Source organism: Dermochelys coriacea, chromosome 3 (genome assembly GCF_009764565.3).
Source record: "Dermochelys coriacea isolate rDerCor1 chromosome 3, rDerCor1.pri.v4, whole genome shotgun sequence".
Lineage (NCBI taxonomy): Eukaryota > Metazoa > Chordata > Testudines > Dermochelyidae > Dermochelys > Dermochelys coriacea.
This window is the reverse complement of record NC_050070.1, coordinates 118506844-118529903: the sequence shown is the minus strand read 5'-3', so window position 1 is coordinate 118529903 and position 23060 is coordinate 118506844. Positions and strand designations below refer to the sequence as shown.

General features: G+C 41.7%; 1 protein-coding gene across 6 annotated transcripts in view; it reads left to right on the top strand.

Moving 5' to 3' along the window:
* Positions 1-23060, top strand: part of IPCEF1 (interaction protein for cytohesin exchange factors 1) — a 135581-nt gene that overhangs the window by 19278 nt on the left and 93243 nt on the right. For 2 of the 6 annotated variants that reach the window (XM_043511229.1, XM_038395779.2), the window contains exon 1: positions 18363-18458. The exons of 1 other annotated variant lie outside the window; for it this stretch is intronic. The gene's annotated coding sequence lies outside the window, so the exon portion shown is untranslated. Of the gene's footprint in view, positions 1-18362; positions 18459-23060 lie in introns of those variants that run through there. 3 more of the 6 variants (XM_043511230.1, XM_038395783.2, XM_038395780.2) reach the window with 2 other exon arrangements.

Here is a 23060-nt window from a genome sequence, read left to right as displayed (position 1 = left end):
CTTGAAATGGTGACATTTAAAAAAATTTGAGTCCGCCTAAGAGGGTTGGGCTTGGAAAGCAGGGAGTGACTGGAGCTAGAAACTATCCAGTGCTGTGCTGAGCTCCCAAAATATGTTGTTACCTCTCTGGCTAAATGTCCAGGATTTACAGACCCTTCAGGGAGGGACGGAGATGTTGAGCCAGGAGATGGAACACATGCAGTGTGTAGCAGAGAAGCAGGACATCATGGAAGCAAATGCAGTAAAGCAGGAATGAGCAATACAAAGCCAGCCCAATTAGAGCCTTAATTGTCTCTTGCCTTTCCTCCACCACCCTCAAAATCTATTTCCTTTTACACTTTATTTCATTCTCTTAATTGCTTCACCATTTTGGGTAGTTAAACAAGGAACTGTTTTAATCATGGAAAACAGGAGTTGAAAGCCGCTTACCACACCCAGAGCACTGTGTCATGAGTGGGTGGGGGCTCAGCACTTGGTTGCACTGAAGAAACAATTTCTTAGGAGTGTTGAGTGGGTGAATGGGTTTGACCCCTGCTTGATTTGAGGGTAGACAAGTCACCTGGAGGGAGCACCTTGTAAAGACACACCTCCAGAGCCCCGACCAGGGGTATTCTATCTGCTACCCAAGATCCATAAACCTGGAAACCCTGGATGCCCCCATCATCTCAGACATCGGCACTCTTACAGCAGGATTATCTGGCTATTTGGACTCTCTCCTCAGACCCTACACTACCAGCACTCCTAGGTATCTTTGAGACACCACCAACTTTCTGAGGAAACTACAATGCACTGGTGATCTTCCTGAAAACATCGTCCTGGCCACCGTGGATGTAGAAGCTCTTTATACCAATATTCCACATGAGGATGGACTACAAGCTGTCAAGAACGGTATTCCTGATGAGGCCACGGCACACCTGGTGGCTAAGCTTTGTAACTTTGTCCTTACCCACAACCATTTCAGATTTGGGGACAACTTATATCTTCAAGCCAGCGGCACTGCTATGGGTACCCGCATGGCCCCACAGTAGGCCAACATTTTTATGGCTGACTTAGAACAATGTTTCCTCAGCTCTCATCCCCTAATGCCCCTACTTGACTTGTGTTACATTGATGACATCTTCATCATCTGGACCCATGGAAAAGAAGCCCTTGAGGAATTCCACCATGATTTCAACAATTTCCATCCCACCATCAACCTCAGCCTGGACCAGTCCACACAAGAGATCTACTTCCTGGACACTACAGTGCAAATAAGTGATGGTCACATAAACACCAACCTATATCGGAAACCTACTGACCGCTATACTTACCTACATGTCTCCAGCTTCCATCCAGGACACATCACACAATCCATTGTCTACAGCCAAGCCCTAAGATACAACCAAATATGCTCCAATCCTTCAGATAGAGACAAACACTTACAAGTTCTTTATCAAGCATGCTTAAAACTACAATACCCACCTGGGGAAGTGAGGAAACAGATTGATAGAGTGAGACGGGTACCCAGAAATCACCTACAGGACAGGCCCAACAAGGAAAATAACAACACTACTGGCCATCGCGTACAGCCCCCAGCTAAAACCTCTCCAGCACATCATCAATGATCTACAACCTATTCTGGAAAATGATCCCTCACTCTCACAGACCTTGGGAGGCAGGCCAGTCCTCACTTACAGACAGCCCCCCAACCTGAACCAAATACTCACCAACAATTACACACCACAGAAACACTAACCAGGAACCAATCCCTGTAGCAAATCTTGTTGCCTACTCTGTCCCCATATCTACTCTAGCGACACCATCAGAGGACCCAACCACATCAGCCACACCATCAGAGGCTCATTCACATGCACATCTACTAATGTTATATATGCCATCATGTGCCAACAATGCCCCTCTGCCATGTACCTTGGCCAAATCGGACAGTCCCTACGTAAAAGAATAAATGGACACAAATCGGATATCAGGAATGGTAACACAAAAAAGCCAGTAGGAGAACACTTCAATCTTCCTGGACATTCTATAACAGATTTGAAAGTAGCTATACTTGAACAAAAAAACTTTAGAAACAGACTTCAAAGAGAAACAGCAGAACTAAAATTCATTTGCAAATTTAACACCATTAGAATAGAATATAGAATATCAGGTTGGAAGGGACCTCAGGAGGTCATCTAGTCCAACTCCCTGCTCAAAGCAGGACCAATCCCCAACTAAATATTCCCAGACAGGGCTTTGTCAAGCCTGACCTTAAAAACTTCTAAGGAAGGAGATTCCACCACCTCCCTAGATAACGCATTCCAGTGTTTCACCACCCTCCTAGTGAAAAAGTTTTTCCTAATATCCAACCTAAACCTTCCCCACTGCAACTTGAGACCATTACTCCTTGTTCTGTCATCTGCTACCACTGAGAAAAGTCTAGATCCATCCTCTTTGGAACCCCCTTTCAGGCAGTTGAAAGCAGCTATCAAATCCCCCCTCATTCTTCTCTTCCACAGACTAAACAATCCTAGTTCCCTCAGCCTCTCCTCATAAGTCATGTGTTCCAGTCCCCTAATCATTTTTGTTGCCCTCCGCTGGACATTTTCCAATTTTTCCACATCCTTCTTGTCGTGTGGGGCCCAAAACTGGACACAGTACTTCAGATGAGGCCTCACCAATGTTGAATAGAGGGGAATGATCACGTCCCTTGATCTGCTGGCAATGCCCCTACTTATACATCCCAAAATGCCATTGGCCTTCTTGGCAACAAAGGCACACTGTTGACTCATATCCACTTTCTCATCCACTGTAACCCCTAGGTCCTTTTCTGCAGAACTGCTGACTAGCCATTCAGTCTCTAGTCTGTAGCGGTGCATGGGATTCTTCCATCCTAAGTGCAGGACTCTGCACTTGTCCTTGTTGAACCTCATTAGATTTCTTTTGGCCCAATCCTCTAATTTGTCTAGGTCCCTCTCTATCCTATCCCTACCCTCCAGCGTATCTACCGCTCCTCCCAGTTTAGTATCATCTGCAAACTTGCTGAGGGTGCAGTCCATGCCATCCTCCAGATCATCAATGAAGATATTGAACAAAACTGGCCCGAGGACCGACCCTTGGGGCGCTCCACTTGATACTGGCTGCCAACTAGACATGGAGCCATTGATCACTACCCATTGAGCCCGACAATCTAGCCAACTTTCTATCCTCCATTCATCCAGCCCATAGTCCATTCATCCAGCCCATACTTCTTTAACTTGCTGGCAAGAATCCTGTGGGAGACCGTGTCAAAAGCTTTGCTAAAGTCAAGGAACAACACGTCCACCGCTTTCCCCTCATCCACAGAGCCAGTTATCTCATCATAGAAGGCAATTTGATTAGTTAGGCATGACTTGCCCTTGGTGAATCCATGCTGACTGTTCCTGATCACTTTCCTCTCCACTCAGTGCTTCAGAATTGATTCCTTGAGGACCTGCTCCATGATTTTTCCAGGGACTGAGGTGAGGCTGACTGGCCTGTAGTTCCCAGGATCCTCCTTCTTACCTTTTTTAATTTGGGCTTGAATAGGGATTGGGAACGGCTGGCTCATTACAAAAGCAACTTTGCCTCTCCTGGAATTGACACCTCCTCATCTATTATTGGGAGTGGACTACATCCACCCTGATCGAATTGGCCTTGTCAACACTAGTACCTCACAAGTCCAAGTAACTCCCTTCTCTTCATGTGTCAGTATATTTATGCCTGCATCTGTAATTTTCACTCCATGCATCTGAAGAAGTGGGGTTTTTAACCACGAAAGCTTATGCTCAGATAAATCTGTTAGTTTTTAAGGTGCCACCGGACTCTTTGTTGTTCTTGTAAGGAGAGTGGGTAAGGAAGGACTTTGCATCTGCTTGCTTTGAGCAGTTGGAATCATTGCCAGCTCTTAAGAGGATCTTACAAGATAAACAGTCCTCTGTGAGTCACTAAGTTTCAATGTTTTGTAGGTATACTGAAAGCAGAGTTTCTAAAGGGTTTTGTACTTTTAGGGGTTCTCTCATCATTCCTACGCTGCAGAAGGCTTAAGCAGTGAAAAGAAAATGTGCATCCCTTTTACTCAGCCCAGCAGTAGGAAAGTGCACAATATAAGCAGCAATGGTCACCATTTAGATTGTGTCTTTGTGAAATGTATTCTGATTATTGGAAACTTGTTTCATGTCAGTTCTTCTCATGTGCTGTCAGCCTCTCAAATGAACTCACTTTCACCAAGATGGCCACCTCCAGCAATTGGGTCAGCAGTGCCAACTTCAAAGACCTTTTTATAAGAATAATACAATTTTCAGGATTTTTTTAGACTTGTGGACTGAGAAAAATGAGTGCAATTTTTCTACATTGCCATTCATGGGTTTAATTTATATTCCTTCTCATCAGTAAGAATGACTAAAAATGTTGTTTGAAATTAAACCAGGATTTAAAAGGAAAGCAGATTTCTCCTTTAGAATCTAAGGTGTTCATGAATTAAAAACACAATAGCTAACTTTGCTCTGATGTCATATTGATGAGATGATCTTGAGTATGCAAATAATATTGCCTTATTTGACGAGATTACAGCTAATGCTGGAGGACCGGTGGGAAAATGGCAGAATCTATGGGACTTAAGGTCAACAGTGATTAAACTAAAGCTATGCATGCCTCCTATAAAACAGAAATGAATGGCCTGCCAATGCTGAATGTAGATGGCAATGACATTGAATGGGTGTATAGTTTTTATCCATGTGGGTATTCAGTTGACAGCAGAAGGTTTTACATCCGAAGAAGTTGCACGTTGGATTGGTCTTGCTTCAATGGCATTTGAGTGTCCTCCAAGGCATCTATTTGGATGATGGGATGTCTGTGTGACAGCTAAGATACAAGTGTTCAACACAGCAGATATGACAGCTGTCTTATATGAAGCAGAGAGACATGGTCATTAAAAGTAGAGAGGAAACTAAAAGAAATATTCAATGTGAAAAGTTATGGTATGTTCTTAACATCCGATGGTTTTGATATTTTTTGTCACAAACAAGATATTTGGATGATCCCAGCAAGTTGGAATCTTGTACCAGCTGAGAACAAGATAACCGCCATGGTGGGGTCATGTCCAACATGCAGAAGAAGGTATGCTTTTATAGAAGGTTCATAGAACTGAAGTTGAAGGATGTAGTGCATAGGCCAATGAGCTTGGAAGATGCAATTTTGAAGGCTTTAAGAAGCCTAACCCCTCCCATATGGACTCTTGCCAAAGGAAGAAGACTTGCAAGGGGCCATTCAAGACAAAAGTCCATTCTGCGTGCCACTACGGTTGGATAATCATGGGAATCTGATTATTTTTTTTTTAAATAAAAGATGGTTAAGGATTATTCACATTTTACATGTGAGGAAACTGAGCACCAAGGTATCATGTGACTTGCCCAAGTTCATGGAGTGAGAACAACTATATTGGGAATTTCCAGTGCTTCTGCTATTAGTCTAGTATGAGTGCATCTTCATTACCAGTAGCAATGGTGAAAGTGCCAGTGTAGAAATGGCAGAGGTTTTTATTTTTAAGCAGGATGTCATCTAACACTAGCACTTCAATTTCCTCATATGCGAAGTGGGAATAATACAGTATTGAACCATACTTTAATGTTGATTTGAAGTCTCCAGTTTTAACACACAAGTGGTAGGCAGCACACGAGTGAAAAAGTTTGCTCCTTCTCAACTCTGTCACTCCTGCTGTTGCTACCTCTAGTGGAGTTTACACCGGTGGTAAATCAATGGTGAGAAAAGTGCTACTGTAAACAAGTGAATTAATGGCAAAATAGAGAGAACCCAGATGTCTTGATTCTTGGTGCTTAGATATTATAGTAAGGGGCACATTAAAAATAAATAAGGCTGGAGTCTAACCACTAGACCACGAGTCTAACATTAGCAGAGTATTTCTTGATGTGTCTGAGTAATTAGTCCCTTCCTTGGCTTAGTGAACTGAGCTTTAATAATGGAGAATGCAAATAAACCGGGGATGGAGGAAGCACAGAAAAAAGAAAAATAACCCAAAGAGAAGGAACTTGTGTCATTCTTTGCATGCTCGAACAGCATTTGCAATGCTCAAGAGAGCAATAAAGTGGGGGAGCAAAGTATAAAAAGAGGAACCGAAAAACATTGCTATCTGCAGCCTCAGCAGAAAGTGCTGATGAGAAATGACAAGTGAACAGTTTAGGAGGGTGGCACCTGCTAATCCTGCTCTAACCAAGAATTTATCAGCATTTCCATTGTAAAGCTTTCATTTTGGGCATTAATTCATTTTGATCTGTACATTTTCACAAAGGGCTGCAACTTGGATGTTAATTTGGCTTTGGCAGCTCCCCTCCCCCTCTGTGTATATCATAGAATCATAGGACTGGAAGGGGCCTTGAGAAGTCATCTAGTCCAATCCCTGCACTCATGGCAGGACTAAGTATTATCTAGACCGTCCCTGACGGGTGTCTAACTTGCTCTTAAAAATCTTCAATGATGAAGATTCCACAACCTCCTTAGGCAATTTATTCCAGTGCTTAACCACCCTGAGAGGTAGGAAGTTTTTCCTAATGTCCAACCTAAACCTCCTTTGCTGCAATTTAAGCCCATTGCTTCTTGTCCTATCCTCAAAGGTTAAGAAGAACAATTCCTCCTCCTCCTCCTTGTAACAACCTTTTATGTACTTGAAAACTGTTATCGTGTCCCCCCTCAGTTTTTCTTTTCCAGACTAAACAAACCCAATTTTTTCAACCTTCCTGCATAGGTCATGTTTTCTAGACCTTTAATCATTTCTGTTGCGCTCTCTGGACTTTCTCCAATTTGTCCAGTTCTTTCCTGAAATGTGGCACCCAGAACTGGACACAACAATACTCCAGTTGAGGCTTAATCAGCATGGAGTAGAGTGGAAGAATTACTTCTCGTGTCTTGCTTACAACACTCTTGCTAATACATCCCAGAATGATGTTTGCTTTTTTTTGCAACAGCATTACACTGTTGACTCATATTTAGCTTGTGATCCACTATGACCCCCATATCCCTTTCCGCAATACTCCTTCCTAGGCAGTCATTTCTGATTTTGTATGTGTGCAACTGATTGTTCCCTCCTCAGTGGATTACTTTACATTTATCCTTATTGAATTTCATCTTATTTTCTTCAGACCATTTCTCCAGTTTATCCAGATGATTCTGAATTTTAATCCTATCCTCCAAAGCACTTGCAACCCCTCCTAGTTTGGTATCGTCTGCACACTTTGTAAGTGTGGTCTCTGTGCCATTATCTAAATTAGTGGTTCTCAAACTGTGGGTTGGGACCCCAAAGTGGGTCACCATCCCATTTTAATGGGGTTGCTAGGGCTGTCTTTAGACTTGCTGGGACCCGGGGGCAAAGCTGAAGCCCGAACCCCCGCCCGGGGCCGAAGCTCAGACTGGGGTGGAAGGTCTCAGGTTATGGGCCCCCCATGAGGGGCTGAAGCCCTTGGGGTTTGGCCCCCTTGACCCAGGGCGGCAGGGCTTGGGCGGGTTCAGGCTTGGTCCCCCCTCCTGGGATCATATAGTAATTTTTGTTGTCAGAAGGGGGTCTCTATGTAACGAAGTTTGAGAACCCCTGATCTAAATCATTGATGAAGATATAGAACAGAACCGGACCCGGAACTGATCCGTGTGGGACCCCACTTGTTATGCCCTTCCAGCATGACTGTGAACTACTGATAACTACTCTGTAGGAATGGTTTTCCAACCAGTTTTGCACCCACCTTATAGTAGCTCAATATAGATTGCATTTCCCTAGTTTGTTATGAGAAGATCATGCAAGACAGTATCAAAGCTTTACTAAAGTCAAGCTATACCACATCTACCACTTCCTCCCCATCCACAAGTCTTGTTACCCTGTCAAAGAAAGCTATCAGGTTGGTTTGACACAATTTATTCTTGACAAATCCATGCTATTACTTTTCACCTTCTTATTTTCTAGATGTTTGCAAATTGACTGCTTAAGTATTTGTTCTTTCTGGGTAGAGAAGTTAAGTGACTGGTCTGTAATTCCCTGGGTTGTTCTTATTTCCCTTTTTATATTTGCTCTTTTCCAGTCTTCTGGAATCTCTCCCGTCTTTGATGATTTTTCAAAGATAATCGCGAATGGCTCAGATATCTCCTCAGTCAGCTCCTTGAGTATTCTATGATGCATTTCATCAGGTCATCTAACTTGTCTAATTAATTTTTAACTTGTTCTTTCCCTATTTTAGCCTCTGCTCCTACCTCATTTTCACTGGCATGTACTATGTTAGACGTCCAATCACCAACAACCTTCTTGGTGAAAACGAAGAAGTCATTAAGCACCTCTACCATTTCCACATTTTCTGTTGTTGTCTCTTCCCTGCCCCCCCCCCCCACATTGAGTAATGGGCCTATGCTGTCCTTGGTATTCTTCTTGCTTCTAATGTATTTGTAGAATATCTTCCTGTTTTCCTTTGTCTCTAGCTAGTTTGAGCTCGTTTTGTGCCTTGGCCTTTCTAATTTTGTCCCTACATACTTGTGTTATTTGTTTATATTCAACCATTGTAATTTGACCTAGTTTCCACTTTTTCTAGGACTTTTTTTTTATTTTTAGATCATTGATGATCTCTCGGTTAAGTCAGGGTGGTCTCTTGCCATACTTCCTATCTTTCCTATGCAGTGGGATAGTTTTGCTCTTGTGCCTTTTAATAACGTCTCTTTGAAAATCTGCCAACTGTATTCAATTGTTTTTCCCCTTAGACTTGCTTCCCATGGGATCTTACCTACCGATTCCCTGAGTTTGCTAAAATCTGCTTTCTTGAAATCTATTGTCTTTATTTTGCTGTTATCCCACCTACCATTCCTTAGAATCATGAACTTTACCATTTCATGATCACTTTCACTCAAGCTGCCTTCCACATTCAAATTCTCAACCAGTTTCTTCCTATTAGTCAAAATCAAATCTAGAACAGCCTCTCTCCTACTGGCTTTCTCCACCTTCTGAAATAAAAAATGGTCTCCAATACATTCCAAGAACTTGTTGAATAATTTGTGTCCTGCTGTGGTGTTTTCCCAATAGATGCCTGAGTAGTTCAAGTCCCCCTTCACCACCAAGTCATAGATTTTTTTAGGTCAGAAGGGACCATTATGATCATCTAGTCTGACCTCCTGCACAATGCAGGCCACTGAATCTCACCCGCCCAATCCTGTAACAAACCTCTAGCCTATGTCTGAGCGATTGAAGTCCTCAAATCGTGCTTTAAAGACTTCAAGGTGCAGAGAATCCTCCAGCAAGTGACCCATGCCCCATGCTGCAGAGGAAGGCGAAAACCCCCCAGAGCCTCTGCCAATCTGCCCTGGGGGAAAATTCCTTCCCAGCCCCAAATATGGTGATCAGCTAAACTCTGAGCATGTGGGCAAGACTCATCAACCAAACAACCAGGAACGAATTCTCTGTTGTAACTCAGATGCCACCCCATCTAACACCCCATCACCGGCCATTGGGCATATCTACCGCTAATAGCTGAAGATCAATTAATTGCCAAAATTAGGCTATCCCATCATATCATCCCTTCCACAAACTTATCAAGCTTAGTCTTGAAGCCAGATATGTCTTTTGCCACCACTGCTTCCCTTGGAAGACTGTTCCAGAACCTTCACTCCTGTGCTTTGGATGATTTTGTTAGTTGTTTAAAAAAGCCTCATCTACCTCTTCTTCCTGGTTAGATGGTCTGTAGTAGACCCCCTACCATGTCATCACCCTTGTTTTTTACTCCTTTTATCCTTACCCAGAGACTTTCAACAAGTCTGCCTGCTATTTCCATCTCAACCTCAGTCCAAGTGTATACATTTTTAATATAAAAGGCAACACCTCCTTCCTTTTTTCCCTGCCTGTCCTTCCTGAGTAAGCTGTACCTTTCTATACCAATGTTCCAGTCATGTGTATTATCCCGCCAAGTCTCTGTGATACCAACTATGTCATAGTTGTGTTTATTTACTAACTTTTCAAGTTTTTCCTGCTTATTCCCCATACTTCTTGCATTATATATATTTTAAAGCCACTATTTTAGAACTTGGGATGCAAACATAAAACTTACACGATGTTACATTCCTGTTTTGTTACTAATATAAAAATGGCCTTTTTGTAAATTTAAAATCATCCATAATGGAGATGAGGTCTTGCATGTTAAAACATTCACATCATATTAACATTGAGAAGTGACTGCTGCACATGGGGCCTGAACCAAAGACAACTGTAGTCAATAGACTCCAGGTCAGGCCTATATAGAATAACAATTGTAAATGGTTTAATTGCATATCCATATCAATGTAGTGGTTCTTGTCCTTTGTATTACCATTGGGCTGGAATCCCATTTTGCTAGGTGTTCTACAAATAAATAAAAACTGCTCTCTACCCCCAGAAAGTTCACAGTCAAGTAGAGCTGGTTGAAAAAAATTATATGTAATTATTTGTTTTTTAAAAAATTCTGACCAAAAAGTTTTCATTTGACATTTTTTTTTGGAAGTTTTTTTTCAATTTGTTTGGCAGGAAAGTTTCTAAATGCAAATGTTCACTAGGAAATGCATTTTTTTTTCCATTTCCAGTTTTTGAAAATGGAACACTTACTTTTTTTTTCTTGTACTTTGGGAGGGAGAGGCATATGCTACAATGCACCCATTTTTCATAATAAACAGTCTCAGTTCGCCATCTGTCTAGCCATTACGTCCATACTGTGTTACTTTGGCTAGTCCTACAAGGGGCTGTTACAACCTGTCATGTCCAAAAGGAGTTGCTATAACCGTATTGTAGTCGTGGGACTAATCAGGCAAGCAGTTTGTGTGCAGAGTGATTTTCATTGTTTTTCTATGTGCAAAAGTCTTGCTGGATCAGGCCCTACTGGTATGAAAAATAAATTGCCTAGGGAGGTTGTGGAATCTCCATCATTGGGGATTTTTAAGAGCAGGTTGGGCAAACACCTGTCAGGGATGGTCTAGATAATACTTAGTCCTGCCATGAGTGTAGGGGACTGGACTAAATGACCTCTTGAGGTCCCTTCCAGTTCTATGATTCTATAAGTTTGCACTTCTGCCCACCTTCCTCCCTCTCCCCCCAGCCTTCCTTACCTTTAAAGTCTCTTGAACTACTTTATAGCAGGCCTTCAGCTGAACCTGCTGTGCTGCCATCATTCTTTTAGGCCTACAGTACACTAGAAAACATTGCTGGCAGTGCTTAAAGTGGAGGTGCAGTGGGGGGATGGGTCACAACCCGGCAAATATATTTAATCGAGCCACGTCAGGGAAGGGGTCACTTTAAGCATTGCCTTCCCAAAGCTGAACACCCAGATTGTGATAGGCTCTCACTTTTTTCAGAGCACTTTAAGCAGCATTTGCGAGTATAACTGTCCTCGTGAGTTCAGGAGCAGCTTAGAGCAGAAAAAGAATGCTTTTTTTTTTTTGGATGGTATAACTTCATCTATACTAGGGCTATTGTCCGTATAGAAATGTCCTTAAAAATAATCGCACCCTTAACCAATATTACTATATCAGCAGAAGTATTTAGTATAGACCTGGTCTTAGTGCAGGGTGGCCAACCTGTGGCTCCGGAGCCGCATGTGGCTCTTCAGAGGTTAATATGCGACTCCTTGCATAGGCACCGACTCCGGGGCTGGAGCTCTATAGATGCTAACTTTCCAATGTGCTGGGGTGTGCTCAACCCCCTGCTCTGCCATGCCCTCACTCTTCCCCCTCCCCACCAGAGACTCCTGCGCATTGCTGAACAACTGATTGCGGGAGGTGTGGGGAGGGAGAGGGAAGCACTGATTGGTGGAGCTGCCGCCGGGCAAGAGGCGCTGCAGGTTGGAGTGGGGGGATATGATGGGGGGCTGCTGACATATTAGTGTGGCTCTTTGGCAATGTATATTGGTAAATTCTGGCTCCTTCTCAGGTTCAGGTTGGCCGCCCCTGCCTTAGTGGAACATTCGTATGGAATTAGTAACACCAGCAAGCACAGCAGGTACCTACTGTATCTGGAACATTCAGTATCAATCAAGGGTTATGGGGATTTATAAAAGGTGGTGTCACACTGGGGTGTAAGCATTGTGACCTCGTGATCAGAACTGGAGTCTGGCTGAGTAGTTGGAGAAGAATCAAAGTGCAGAGCCAGAGGCGTGGTCAGGGGAAAGCCAGGAGTCGGAGCCAGGAGTTCTAAGGAAGATAGGGCCTAGGGCTGGAGTGGGAGCAGGCATGGGTTGCAGCCAGGGCCAGTACAGGAAGCATGTCTGGCACCACTGCAGACCGTGGAATGCATTGAGTAGCCACTGTTCTCCTGTTGCTACAAGACTTAAATGGTGATTCATTGGCCCTTCTGTCTAATCAGGGAACACAGTCAGTTAGTGAGGGTTTATTGGGTCCAGCTGAGCTCATTGAGTTGGTAGGTGACTGCACCAGGAGCCAGACAAGTTCCTGACAGATGTCAAGGAAAACTGTCTACGTGAGTAATCATATGAAGATAAGCTACTGTATGCTACTAATTACCCAAACATATTACAATTATGTACATACAATAGACAGTATTTGTGTTAACGTGTGACTGGAGCTGCTGGAGTCTACTCGGTCAAAGGTGGTGGGAGGGGAAAAAACAGCGATGCACGTTTATGAAATGAACAATTTGAGAAGATGCATTGTAATTTACGATTCTGTTCACAAAATGTTAACAATGCCTTGCCCTGGCTAGTGCTGCTGTTGACCCAGTATTTTGTTCTCCGCTAGATTCACCGGCTGCTCTTTGTTTTCAAGTCATTTAATCAACCCTCTGGACACTCTGGTGAGATTCTCTTTCTCCTTCCTCTCATTCTGTTGTCTTTTTAACAACTGCAATATATTGCCCGCATATGAAACATTTAATCTAAGCAGCGTCCAACACTTCATCACAAGTATGTATTAATGAAACCATCCAACATTCTTCTGAAGTAGGTAATTACTATTTACACCCATTTTACAAATGGAGAAATTAAGCTGCAGAGACGGTCAGTTGTTTGCCCTAAATCACATGGTGAGTCAGTGGCAGAGTTGGGACTAGAACTTAGGAGTTCTGATTCCCTATTCTAATCAAAAGAAAATGAATCCCTCAAAATCTGTTGAGATTATGTTTTCAAAGACAAGAACTGGCCTTAATGGGAGTTGCACAGCCAAATCCCTCCCAATTGCTTTGAAATAATACTCCTGAGGGCTTGACTTGAACCCAGAACATAAGGAAAAGTAAAATTCAGGCTACAAATGTGTTTTAAGTCCTACCAGCCTCTTTGTATTGAAGCGTTGCTACAGTTTTCAGACACTAGTTGATTTTTATGAGCTGTGAAACCACTTCATGCTCTTATGCATGCAAGTAGAAACAAACCCAAACAAACAAGAACTTTGTGCATGACTCAGAACTTCCTGGCTTTGATGAGTTAAAGTAAAACCCTTTAGAGTTATCTGAACATAGTGTATGTGGAGTGGGGAGCCGGGGGGAAGGGAGAGGGAAGGAAGAGGTGAAGATGGTGTATGGTTTTTAAATATAAATCTTTAGATATGTGCTGTGACTGTTTCCCTGTAGCAAGTGGGTGTGGCAAATCTGAATCATATGGTTGAAAACATTTGCGGTATGTAGTATTTGGCAGAAATCATACGGAGTGCAGAATTTGGGAAGTGTGCTGAGCAATTTTCCTTCAGTGTCTTTTTTGTTTCTTTATGCATAGCCACCAGTTATTAAATTGGATAGACAATCAGGAGTGGGTGGGAAGAATAGATGGACAGCTTGATTTTTCTTGCTGATGGGAGATACAGAGATTATCAGATTTTTGTGCTAAGAATGTATTTATTGAGCTTTTCTGACAAAACATTTAAATAAACTGTGTGTGTGTGTGTGTGTGTGTGTGTGTGTGTGAGCGCACGCTGGGGATGGTGGGGGTCAGTTTTTTTCCCTTGAGATATGTGTAATACATGGTAATGTTAGTAGGATTTATTTTTTGCTGAGGGAAAATAGTTTTGATTCTTCTGGGGGTTTGCATCATTCAGCAGAATCAAAACCACACATATTCAGTGCACAGAATCTATCCTCTGGCCTAGAAATGGCCTTTTATTTTGCATAACCATTTGAGTCTAGAAAACTATGCCTATAGCTAACTTTTTATATTTGAGTTATTGTCTGTTAGACATGTGGGATGTAATATTTCTACTGGGAACTACTTTCTTCCTGGCTGTCCCATATGCAGTGATCCACCATTTGTTATGCTTCACAGGTATAATAATTCTGCTTCCAAGCCAGCTTCCAGAGCTCTAGGTGTAGCATACAGTTGCTGGTGCCTTCATGCACCTGGTAAACCCCAGGGTTCAATCTTCCATTCCAGCTTCTGTGTTTGCAAGGAATCCCCTTCACATGTTATCTTTACTTACACAAACTGCAATGCAAATCTCTAAGGAACTATCTATAAAAACACTTGGTCTGCTGCCTGATTGCCAGACCTTAGGGTCCACTTTCTGTATTATGTCCCTCATCCCTTTAGGAACATAGGAATTGACAGACTGGAGCAGACCCGAGGTCCATCTAGTCAAGTATGCTATCTCTTACTATGGCCAGCACAAGATTCTTCATAGGAAGACAGTGGTGCTAGAACTAGGGGTACTGGGGGTGCTCTGCACCCCTGGCTTGAAGTAGTAATAACAGCCAAATACATTGTTTCCATCATCAGTACCTACACTATAAACATTGTTCCAGCACCTCTGGAGGAAGGTGTCAGAACCTTCCAGAAGGCCAATATCAGATAAACTGCCTCCTAGGTCAGGTCTCACCCTAATCTCTGATGGTTTGATTTAAACCCTGAAGCATAAGATTTAATATTTCTTCCACTTTTTGTCATAAGCCTGGATATTCTTGATATCTCTCTAGATACCCAATCTCTTTAAAACATGTGATGTGTTTGGCCTCAATGACTTCTGTGGCAGTGAGTTCCACAGGCTACGCAATGTGTGCAAAAGTTTTTCTTTTTTCAATTTTGAATTTGCCACCTTTTAATTTAATTGAATAGCCCATGTTCTTGTGTTTCAAGGCAGGGAAAACAGAATTTCCTAATCTACCTTCCCTAGACCAGTTGCTATTTTATCATGTCCCCTCTTATTCATCACCTTTGTAAGGTAAAACAATCCCAATCTTTTCAATCTCTTTTCATATGAGAGTTTTTTTTTCCAGGCCCTGGATCATTCTTGTGACTCTTCTCTTGAACTCTCTCTAGTTCTGCAGTATCCTTTTAGAAACAGGGTGACCAGTACTGCTCACAGTAGTCCATAGGAGGTCACACCTTCAATTTCTATAAGGGCATTGTAATATTGCTTGTATTATTCCCCATGCCATTTCTTGGGCATCCTAACATCCTATTCAGACTTTTAATTGCAGCTGCATATTGTGCAGAGAGGCCTTCACTGAGCAGTCTAATATGACACCCAGGTTCCTCTTTTGAGTTGATACTTTCGTGGCCCAGTTAGTACTGATTACTCTGCTGAATACCCTTCAAATATTTAAAATGGGTAATGCAGAGCCAAATATGCACACACTTACCCTTGTCTTCCTATGTACCCTCAAATTATACAGTGGAAAGAAGACGTAAATAGACTTTGCTCTCTGGCAAGTCACTAGTACCTTAGATAGCTAGGGACTGGAGAAACTGAAAAGCTTCTGATTTAAATGTCCACCTGTTTCCAGTTTTATTTTTCCCTGGAGTCAGGTAGGGGACTCAAACTGACTAGTCATGGAGGGATTGGAACCTTTGTCAATATAGAATAAAAATATAACAAATAGACTAATAAATACAGTACAGACCCGTTTACGCGCGGATGTGGGGAGTCAACCCGTCACGACCACATGTTAAGAGGGCCATGCTGAAAAAAGTGTCTCTGATTCACTTTTTAAAAAACGCTGTTATTTTCTGCTCTTTCTGGCTTGCAGTTTTTTTTCTTTCTTATGAAGTCTGTCATACGCCTCAGATGAAACGCATTCGCGGCTGATTCATCAGCTGATCAGCTTTCTCCAGAAATTGATACCTGCGCTATGCCATGACGCTTTTTAAAATGACTTTTATAAACCCCTTGCTGGCTTGGAATGATTCATCCCCCTATTTAATTTCCAAATTTTGTCGCTTGAGTTGAAGGTTTGGCCCACTTAGCGGCATTCCTTTCAGCCTTTCCTGAGCAAACCCCGTGGGAATGGCTTTGTCTGTTGTGGGCTTTGCTGAATACTGCACGCGTTTTTGCTTAAGCCCCATGACAGAATCGATATTTTGTACAAAGCCGTTCAGTTTAGATTCGTTTTTTGGCCAGCCTCGGAGAGTAGTTTCAACAATCCCAATATCTTTTGAAACTTTGGCCTAGGTTTCTCTGCTATTTTACTCGATCTATTGCAGCTAGCTTTTCTTCTACAGTGTCGGAACGCTGACGCTTGCTCTCTGCCATTATATTAGACCTACGGTTAACATTTTCTAATGTAGTGTAATATATATATATATATATATATATATATATATATATATATATATATATATATATATATTATCTCTCTCTAGCGTGACAATGACTAAGCATGCGTGATGCATCTTTACCAATATCAGTAAAGATGTACAACACATTTCTGCTCCGCACTTCCTGTCGATTTCTTTGTTAGTGAGCAAATCTGTAGCACTACATAGCAAGTTCCTGTACCACGTGTTAACAAACCTCGCGTGTTAAATAGGTAGCAATAGGAGGCATGGCACTACTGTGCATTAAGCAGATTCACACGTAAACGGGTCTGTACTGTACAACTGCTTCTGATTAAAAAATATTAGTACTTAATAATACTTAACTAGCACATTCCCATTCAGAAAATTCCAGGGGCGCTTTATAAACAGCACAAACTTCCAAACACAGATGACTTCATCCATCATGGAGATGTGGCACAACAACAACTAAATATTTAATAATAAAACATATTTTTACTCTGTTTAAAAAAAGTAACCTTGGTGCTGAATTTACATACGGGCGTGTAGACTTTAAGGCCAGAATGGAAAATCATACTCATCGCAGGCCACAGAACCTCCCCAGTCACTCTTATAATAGACCCATAATCTCTGGCTGAATTACTGACATCCACAGATCTTGATTTAAAGTCTTCAAGTTATACCATTTGCTCTAGGTCAAACCAGCAAGTGAAGATGCCCACACTGCAGAGGAAGGTGAAAAAACCCTAATGTCTCTGCCAATCTGACCTGGGGGAAAATTCCTTCCTAACTCCAAATGTGATGATCCGTTAGACCCTGAGCATGTAGGCAAGATCCACCAGCCAGACACCTGGGAAAGAATTCGCTGTAGTAACTCAGAGCCCTCCATGTCTACTGTCCCATCTCTGGCTGTTGGAGATATTTGCTAATAGCAGAAGTCCTCTATTTAAAGAAAATCTGATATGGGGGGAAGCAGCAGTGTAAACTTTTGCCTTATTAATCTGTCTCAACCTTGGCAGAATCTTAGTCTGAACATAGGTCTGGCATAGGCCTAGTCTGTACTTGGAAGTTATATCATGTATCCATGTTGGTTAGGAGTGTGACTTTCTACCGATAAAGTTATACCAGTACAAACCTAGTACAGATGAATTGTAATGGTGTAATGGTACCTTACACTGCTGTAGTTATTCCGCTTCCCATACAGGATTAATTATCCTAGCACCTTTATGCCAATAGAACAGTGTCCACATGAAGGTGAGTAGCTGTACTGCTTTAACAATGCCAATATATTTAAAGTGGTACAATCTCCCCAGTGTGGTTGAGGCTTTAGAATGACTGCCACTAGAATGTGAAATGAGTCATTCATTTTCTGTGGTCATTAAATCCTTGGCCCCTGCTCCATTGCCAATAAGCGCAATAATCTGTAATACGGTCTTTCTGGCCAGATCAAAGCAAACCCAAATTTAATTTCTCTTTTGAATGGTCTACAAATGACATCAATAGTGTCAATGACACCCGTAGTCAAAACAATAAATGTGCTGTGCCATAAAACAAACCCAAGAAGAAGTGAATCACAGTAATATGGAACCACTAGCACTGAAAGCCCCAAATCTAAACTAAGAAGATTGTAAAATTTCATTTAATTTATGCCCTCTTGTGTCATTCTACACTTTTGGATTACAGGACTAGATGTGCAGGAATACCATGAGAGAACTTGTTCATGAAATATCCACCCCAATTTTGCAGGCCCAACTAGAATGGTCTTGGTTGGTATGGTGTTCAGCAGTTGCTATGTCAACTGATTTACCACTTTTAGTTTGCATAGTCATGACTTTTCAGAGATGCACCAGTTTCCTCTTGGGCAACTTCAGCATTGCAACTAATTTGAGTAAGAATTTCCTCTCCATTTTGAGATGTATAGGAGTTGGCAGGGCAAGTGCGTGGCTGGTCACAGGAATTCCTAGCTGGTGGGTATGTAACTTTTAATCCTTTCCTCCTAAATTATCTTTGCTGAATGACTATTATGGTATTGAATTTTCACTTCCTTTCAAATGATCAGTAATTACACTTATAAAGGAAACTGTTCACATTGGCATGTAACTGCTCTGTTCTATAAAGGTCTGCTTAAAAGTGCTACTTCCTTTTTTCCTTTGCTTAAACAAAGGAAATGGATTATTCTGAAATTTTTTTTTAAGTGAATGTACTTCTACTTTGTAAAAGATCCCACTGATTATCTCTAAGCTGCATCAAAAGTGAGTGTGAGAGCCTCGTTTTGGTTACTTCACTGAAATATGATTGATGTATGTGAAGAGGAGTATTTGATAGTGAAGTAAACAAACTGCTAAACCAATTTCAGTTTTTCAGAAAAAATGTGCAAGTCTCATAACGTTATATGGATTTATGGTGCTATATAAACAATGGGATTTAATCTGCTGTAGCAATAGCACTAAGTAAATGTTTTTTTTTTTTAAAGAAGGAATGAATATGTGAATCTTTCATCTTTTTGCTCATAAAAATGTGTGTGGCGGTGGGGAAGGGGGGGTGGTGGTGGTATCCAAATTGACAGGCATGTATTATGTCAGCTTTCTCACTCAGCTAAGGCTTTAACTGTCACTCTCGTTTTGTTCAAATCCTCGGCTTCTCTGTGAATAGGTTATTCCAGATTACAAAACACTGGATCCAAACCTAATACCAATTCCCCTAAACTGAACTCAGACCTATTTAAGGTTCAGGTAAGTAACCTCTCCAAGCATCTCTGACTCCCAAGAGGTGCCCTTTGGGAAGTATGATAGTCTCTCTGTGCTTGGTTGAATTTAAATCCTAATATACCCCTTGCTAATATATTATTTTATTTCAGCTAAGAAATCTGAATACAGTGTCTTCAGTTATTGAGTATTTGTTATTTTCAGTGTTGCATCTGTGTTGGTCCCAGGATATTAGTGAGATGAGATGAGTGAGGTAATATCTGTTATTGACCTTTCCCAGACCTGAAGAAGAGCTCTGTGTAGCTTGAAAACTTGTCTCTTTGATAGAATCATAGAATCGTAGAACTGGAAGGGAACTTGAGAGGTCATCTAGTCCAGTTCCCTGCACTCAAGGCAAGACTAAGTATTATCTAGACCAACTGTGACAGGTGTTTGTCTAACCTGCTCTTAAAAATCCCCAATGATGGAGTTTCCACAAACTCCCTAGGCAATTTATTCCAGTGCTCAACCACTCTGACAGTTAGGAAGTTTTTCCTAACGTTCAACCTAAACCGCCCTTGCTGCAATTTAAGACCATTGCTTCTTGTCCTATCCTCAGAGGTTAAGAAGAACAATTTTTCTCCCTCCTCCTTGTAACAACCTTTTCTGTACTTGAAAACTGTTATCATGTCCCCTCTCAGTCTTCTCTTCTCCAGACTAAACAAACTCAGTTTTTTCAACCTTCCTGCATAGGTCATGTTTTCTAGACCTTTAATCATTTTTGTTGCTCTTCTCTGGACTTCCTCCAATTTGTCTACATCTTTCCTGAAATGTGGCACCTGGAACTGGACATAATACTCCAGCTGAGGCCTAATCAGCATGGAGTAGAGTGGAAGAATTACTTCTCGTGTCTTGCTTACAACACTCCTGCTAATACATCCCAGAATGATGTTTGCTTTTTTTGCAACAGCATTACACTGTTGACTCATATTTAGCTTGTGATCCACTATGACCCCCATATCCCTTTCCGCAGTACTCCTTCCTAGGAAGTCTTTTCCCATTTTGTATGTATGCAACTGATTGTTCCTTCCTAAGTGGAGTACTTTGCTTTTGTCCTTATTGAATTTCATCTTATTTACTTCAGACCATTTCTCCAGTTTATCCAGATGATTTTGAATTTTAATCCTATCCTCCAAAGCACTTGCAACCCCTTCCAGCTTGGTATCGTCAACAAACTTTATAAGTGTACTCTCTATGCCATTATCTAAATCATTGATGAAGATATTCAGACCCAGAACCTATCCCTGTGGGACCCCACTCGGTATGCCATTCCAGCATGACTGTGAACCACTGATAACTGCTCTCTAGGAATGATTTTCCAACCAGTTATGCACTCACCTTATAGTAGCTCCATCTAGGTTGTATTCCCCTAGTTTGTTTATGAAGTTGATCCAATGAAAGATATGATCTCACCCACCTTGTCTCTCTCTGGATTTGGTAGTCTTTCAGTTATGCCAGTGTTTTACAATTCAGCATTTAGAGCAATCTTCTTTTAGGCATCTCTTACTATAGTGAGAAATGTTTTAGTAACTTCCATTGGTTGCTGTCACTTCTTTTCTTTTCCTAGTCTTTCAAGTTCTGTAGCTTCCTAGAGATATATAGTGCCCTCTGGGAGTAGTAAATATTCCTGCTATGCCATTATTACATAGGCCTTCTAGCCACATTCCTGCATGTACCTTGATCAGGTAGAAGTCCTACAGTACAAGAAAATCTAATTCCATATTTCTGAATTCAGTGATGTGTGGACATTCATCTTGTAAACTGTGTTTTCATTGTGACTTTGTTCAGGTTGTTCGCTCTCTCTCTCTTCCTTTTGGAAATGGGAAATCTCTTACTCCTAATAGGAGTGGGGTGTGCACATTCTGTTTGCAGCTTCTGTGTTCTTTATGAATATGGTACTGACTTTTTCACTGGACAGGGAGAGAGAGGTGAAATTGCACAGGTTAGTGGAGTAATTGTTAGTTCTTCATGCACAAGCTGCTCACCAATTGTCCTGATCCTTGTGGCACACTTCTGATTTTTATGGAGCTCTCTTGCACCCAGCAAGCAGGGCTTACAGGGCATGAAGGTGGTTTCTTTCACCAACAGAAGTTGGTCCAGTAGAAGATTACCTTACTCACCTTGTCTCTCTAATATTCTGAAACCAACATGGCTACAACTATACTGCAAAGGACTTTAAGGTGGTGGTAAATGTCTTTCAGGATGGGTGCAGTGTTTTGATGTTGCAGTTCAGCATGGTATGCTTGCTTGTGTGTTACACTGCTGAGTTTTATACTGTTCCCCATCCTGTTCAAGGTACTCTGAGGCAGCTAGGGGAGACAGTGAGACAATACAGGCTTCTGGTAAAGTCTCTGTTTTTATGGTTTCAGTGCCTAGCTAAAATAATAGGGCAATGGATGGGAATGAATTGGCTGGGCTTCAATCAGGATGAAAGAGGTAGTAATAGTGGCTGGAGGGAACTATCCAGGGAGGGAGATATGGTTTGCTTCCTTGATTAAAGGATGGGGAATATGCAGCCTTTTGTGAACAGGTTTGCAGAATGGAGATCCTGTTGGATCTTCAACTGCTACGGGATTCCAGCATAGCAGGAGAAGCCATGAACACTGTACCTCTGAGATTTGGCTGGGTGGGTGCACCCTTTTTTCTGACATGCGAATTGCAGTAGTTGTCCAGGCCTTTGTCACTGTCAGGTTTAATTATTTTATTATGCTGTGCATGGGGCTGGTCTTGAAGGCCCCTCAGACTTCTGATAGTGCATGTAATATGATTAGTGGAACTGGAGAAAGAGGCCTGGCTGCTGCATCACTTATTGCTAGTGAAACCAGGCTGAATGTGGTTCCATGATGATTTAGCAATGCTGCTTGCATGTGCCATGGGTGATGAGATAATATTACATACAACTATCATCATCATCATCATCATCATCTCTTTTTTTCCAATGCCAAGGTTGAGGTAGGATCGAGGTTATGAGCAGATTCCATTTTACTCATTTTGTTGGTTTTTTGACTTATGTAACTAAGTACCTGGGTTGCACCATGAGGAGGTTGGAGTTGCACTTTGGATTTGTGGCCTGGTCAGATCCAGTTTCCATGTAAGGTACCTGCTAGTGTTTGACTTGCTAGCAGGAAATCTATTCACTTTTTTTACTGTACCCATTTTCTGCACTGCAGCTTACCTCTTTGAGGCAGCACAAGTCAGAGTTCTGTCTTTTCACAATTTTTTCAGAGAAGTGTTAAACAGAGTTAAACCTCAGAGCTATGAAATGCAAAACTCTAAATGTAAGTGTTAATAATAGCTGTCACACAGCCTCAAAGAGAGAGTACCATGCAAGTTCTTACTGACAAACAAGTAATACAAACAGAAACATTTGCAAACAGTATTGGGAATACTTTTGAAGTGAGCTGTAGCTCATGAAAGCTTATGCTCAAATAAATTTGTTAGTCTTTAAGGTGCCACAAGTACTCCTTTTCTTTTTGCGAATACAGACTAACACAGCTGCTACTCTGAAACCTGCAGGAATACTTTTGAATAACTTCTTAAAAACATCTGTCAGGCAATAAACCTGTTGGTGTTCCTTAAACAGACTTCCCCACTTTGTTGCTGTTACACCTATTTCGGAATAAGGTTTCAATAGATCAGCTATGGTTTGGGGCTTGTCTACACAATTAAGTTGCAGGAAAGTTAATGAGAAATAGCTAAGATGTGAATTTAAAGTGCAAAGCTATTCTGCACTAACTCCTCATGTAAGCACTCTTATGCCGCACTAAAGCTACATCTACACTACAGACCATGTGCTGTCATAGACCCCTTGTGTTGGTGCCGCCTATGC